The sequence below is a fragment of the Gorilla gorilla genome, chromosome 4 (genome assembly GCF_029281585.2).
Source record: "Gorilla gorilla gorilla isolate KB3781 chromosome 4, NHGRI_mGorGor1-v2.1_pri, whole genome shotgun sequence".
NCBI lineage: Eukaryota > Metazoa > Chordata > Mammalia > Primates > Hominidae > Gorilla > Gorilla gorilla.
Genome location: NC_073228.2, coordinates 186,430,997 through 186,436,993, shown reverse-complemented (window position 1 = coordinate 186,436,993; position 5,997 = coordinate 186,430,997).

The following is a 5,997-nucleotide window of genomic DNA, read 5'->3' as shown; positions in this document are numbered from 1 at the left end:
AATAACTACACCGCTATCTGTATGAACATGGAAATAACTACACAGCCATCTGGATTAACATGGAAATATATACACCGCCATCTGTATGAACATGGATATATCTACACAGCCATCTGTATAAACACGGAAATATGTACACCGCCACCTGTATAAACATGGAAGTTTCAGCACGGCTATCGGTATGAACATGGCAATATCTACACGGCTATCTGTATGAACATGGAAATATCTACACCGCTATCTGTATGTACATGGAAATATCTTCACCGCCATCTGTATGAACATGGATATATCTACTCAGCCATCTGGATGAACATGGAAATATCTACACCACTATCTGTATGAACATGGAAATATCTACACCGCTATCTGTATGAACATGGAAATATCTACACAGCCATCTGGATGAACATGGAAATATCTACACCGCTATCTGTATGAACATGGAAATACATACACCGCTGTCTGTATGAACATGGAAATATCTACCCCGCTATCTGTATGAACATGGAAATATCTACACCGCTATCTGAACATGGAAATATATTCACCGCCATCTGTGTGAACATGGATATATCTACACAGCCATCTGGATGAACATGGAAATATCTACACCGCTATCTGTGTAAACATGCATACATTTTCACCGCTATCTGTATAAACAAGGAAATAACTACACCGCTATCTTTATGAACATGGAAATATCTACACCGCTAACTGTTTGAACATGGAAATATATACACCGCTATCTGCTTGAAAATGGAAATATCTACACCGCTATCTGTATGAACATGGAAATACATACACCGCTATCTGTTTGAACATGGAAATATCTACACCGGTTTCTTTATGAACATGGAAATATCTACAACGCTATCTGTATGAACATGGAAATATCTTCACCGCCATCTGTATGAACATGGATATATCTACACAGCCATCTGGATGAACATGGAAATATCTGCACCGCTATCTGTATGAACATGGAAATATCTACACCGCTATCTGTATGAACATGGATATATCTACACAGCCATCTGGATGAACATGGAAATATCTACACCGCTATCTGTGTAAACATGCATATATCTTCACCGCTATCTGTATAAACATGGAAGTATCTACACCGCTATCTTTCTGAACATGGAAATATCTACACCGCTAACTGTTTGAACAGGGAAATATATACACCGCTATCTGCATGAAAATGGAAATATCTACACAGCTATCTGCATATACATTGAAATATCTACACAGCTATCTCTCTACACATGGAAATAACCACACCGCTATCTGTATGAACATGGAAATATCTACACTGCCATCTGTATGAAAATGGAAATCTCTGAACCGCCATCTGTATGAACATATAAATATCTACACCGTCATCTGTATTAAAATGGAGATATCTACACCGCTATCTGTATAAACATGGAAATATCTACACCGCTATCTGTATAAACATGGAAATATCTACACCGCTGTCAGTATAAACATGGAAATAGCTTCACCGCTACCTGTATAAACATGGAAATTTCAGCACCGCTATCTGTATGAACATGGAAATATCTACACCGCAATCTGTATGAACATGGAAATATCTACACCGCTATCTGTATGAACATGGAAATATCTACACCGCTATCTGTTTGAACAGGGAAATATATACACCGCTGTCTGCATGAAAATGGAAATTGCTACACAGCTATCTGCATATACATGGAAATATCTACACAGGTATCTCTTTACACATGGAAATAACTACACCGCTATCTGTATGAACATGGAAATATCTACACCGCCATCTGTATGAACATGGAAATATCTGCACCGCCATCTGTATGAACATATAAATATCTACACCGCCATCTGTATTAAGATGGAGATATCTACACTGCTATCTGTATCAACATGGAAATATCTACACCGCTACCTGTATGAACATGGAAATATCAGCAACGCTATCTGTATGAACATGGAAATATCTACACCGCTATCTGTATGAACATGGAAATATCTTCACCGCCATCTGTATGAACATGGATATATCTACACAGCCATCTGGATGAACATGGAAATATGTACACGGCTATCTGTGTAAACATGCATACATCTTCACCGCTATCTGTATAAACATGGAAATATCTACACCGCTATCTTTATGAACATGGAAATATCTAAACCGCTAACTGTTTGAACAGGGAAATATATACACCGCTATCTGCATAAAAATGGAAATATCTACACCGCTATCTGTATGAACATGGAAATACATACACCGCTATCTGCATGAACATGGAAATATCTACAACGCTATCTGTATGAACATGGAAATAACTACCCCGCTATCTGTATGAACATGGAAATATCTACACCGCCATCTGTATGAACATGGAAATATCTTCTCCACCATCTGTATGAACATGGATATATCTACACAGCCATCTGGATGAACATGGAAATATCTAAACCGCTATCTGTATGAACATGGAAATATCTACACCGCCATCTGTATGAACATGGATATATCTACACAGCCATCTGTATAAACACGGAAATATGTACACCGCTACCTGTATAAACATGGAAGTTTCAGCACGGCTATCGGTATGAACATGGCAATATCTACACGGCTATCTGTATGAACATGGAAATATCTACACCGCTATCTGTATGTACATGGAAATATCTTCACCGCCATCTGTATGAACATGGATATATCTACTCAGCCATCTGGATGAACATGGAAATATCTATAGCGCTATGTGTATGAACATGGAAATATCTACACCGCTATCTGTATGAACATGGAAATATCTACACAGCCATCTGGATTAACATGGAAATATCTACACCGCTATCTGTATGAACATGGAAATACATACACCGCTGTCTGTATGAACATGGAAATATCTACACCGCTATCTGCATGAACATGGAAATATCTACACCGCTATCTGTATGAACATGGAAATATCTTCACCGCCATCTGTATGAACATGGATATATCTACGCAGCCATCTGGATGAACATGGAAATATCTACACCGCTATCTGTATGAACATGGAAATATCTACACCGCTATCTGCATTAACATGGAAATATCCACACAGCCATCTGGATTAACTTGGAAATATCTACACCGCTATCTGTATGAACATGGAAATACATACACCGCTATCTGTATGAACATGGAAATATCTACACCGCTATCTGTTTGAACATGGAAATATATACACCGCTATCTGCATGAAAATGTAAATATCTACACAGCTATCTGCATATACATGGAAATATCTACACAGCTATCACTTTACGCATGGAAATAACTACACCGCTATCTGTATGAACATGGAAATATCTACACCGCAATCTGTATGAAAATGGAAATATCTGAACCGCCATCTGTATGAACATATAAATATCTACACCGCCATCTGTATTAAAATGAAGATATCTACACCGCTATCTGTATAAACATGGAAATATCTACACCACTATCTGTATAAACATGGAAATATCTACACCGCTATCTGTATAAACATGGAAATATCTTCACCGCTACCTGTAAAAACATGGAAATATCAGCACCGCTATCTGTATGAACATGGAAATATCTACACCGCTATCTGTATGAACATGGAAATATCTACACCGCTATCTGTATGAACATGGAAATATCTACACCGCTATCGGTTTGAACAAGGAAATATATACACCGCTGTCTGCATGAAAATGGAAATTGCTACACAGCAATCTGCATATACATGGAAATATCTACACAGGTATCTCTTTACACATGGAAATAACTACACAGCTATCTGTATGAAAATGGAAATATCTAAACCGCCATCTGTATGAACATGGAAATATCTACACCGCTATCTGTATGAACATGGAAATATCTACACCGCTATCTGTATGAACATGGAAATATCTACACAGCCATCTGGATGAACTTGGAAATATCTACACCGCTATCTGTATGAACATGGAAATATCTACACCGCTATCTGTATGAACATGGAAATATCTACACCGCTATCTGTATGAACATGGAAATATTTTCACCGCCATCTATATGAACATGGATATATCTACACAGCCATCTGGATGAACATGGAAATATCTACACCGCTATCTGTGTAAACATGCCTACATTTTCACCGCTATCTGTATAAACATGGAAATATCTACACCGCTATCTTTATGAACATGGAAATATCTACACCGCTAACTGTTTGAACATGGAAGTATATACACCGCTATCTGCTTGAAAATGGAAATATATACACCACTAACTGTATGAACATGGAAATACATACACCGCTATCTGTTTGAACATGGAAATATCTACACCGCTTTCTGTATGAACATGGAAATATCTACACCGCTATCTGTATGAACATGGAAATATCTTCACCGCCATCTGTATGAAGATGGATATATCTACACAGCATTCTGGATGAACATGGAAATATCTACACCGCTATCTGTGTAAACATGCATATATTTTCACCGCTATCTGTATAAACATGGAAATATCTTCACCGCTACCTTTATGAACATGGAAATATCTAAACCGCTAACTGTTTGAACAGGGAAATATATACACCGCTATCTGCATAAAAATGGAAATATCTACACCGCTATCTGTATGAACATGGAAATACATACACCGCTATCTGTATGAACATGGAAATATCTACACCGCTATCTGTATGAAGATGGAAATATCTACACCGCTATCTGTATGAACATGGAAATATCTACACCGCCATCTGTATGAACATGGAAATATCTTCTCCACCATCTGTATGAACATGGATATATCTACACAGCCATCTGGATGAACATGGAAATATCTAAACTGCTATCTGTATGAACATGGAAATATCTACACCGCCATCTGTATGAACATGGATATATCTACACAGCCATCTGTATAAACACGGAAATATGTACACCGCCACCTGTATAAACATGGAAGTTTCAGCACGGCTATCGGTATGAACATGGCAATATCTACACGGCTATCTGTATGAACATGGAAATATCTACACCGCTATCTGTATGTACATGGAAATATCTTCACCGCCATCTGTATGAACATGGATATATCTACTCAGCCATCTGGATGAACATGGAAATATCTACACCGCTATCTGTATGAGCATGGAAATATCTACACCGCTATCTGTATGAACATGGAAATATCTACACAGCCATCTGGATTAACATGGAAATATCTACACCGCTATCTGTATGAACATGGAAATACATACACCGCTGTCTGTATGAACATGGAAATATCTACCCCGCTATCTGTATGAACATGGAAATATCTACACCGCTATCTGTATGAACATGGATATATCTTCACCGCCATCTGTGTGAACATGGATATATCTACACAGCCATCTGGATGAACATGGAAATATCTACACCGCTATCTGTGTAAACATGCATACATTTTCACCGCTATCTGTATAAACATGGAAATAACTACACCGCTATCTTTATGAACATGGAAATATCTACACCGCTAACTGTTTGAACATGGAAATATATACACCGCTATCTGCTTGAAAATGGAAATATCTACACCGCTATCTGTATGAACATGGAAATATCTACACCGCTATCTGTTTGAACAGGGAAATATATACACCGCTGTCTGCATGAAAATGGAAATTGCTACACAGATATCTGCATATACATGGAAATATCTACACAGGTATCTCTTTACACATGGAAATAACTACACCGCTATCTGTATGAACATGGAAATATCTACACCGCCATCTGTATGAACATGGAAATATCTGCACCGCCATCTGTATGAACATATAAATATCTACACCGCCATCTGTATTAAGATGGAGATATCTACACCGCTATCTGTATCAACATGGAAATATCTACACCGCTACCTGTATGAACATGGAAATATCAGCACCGCTATCTGTATGAACATGGAAATATCTACACCGCTAT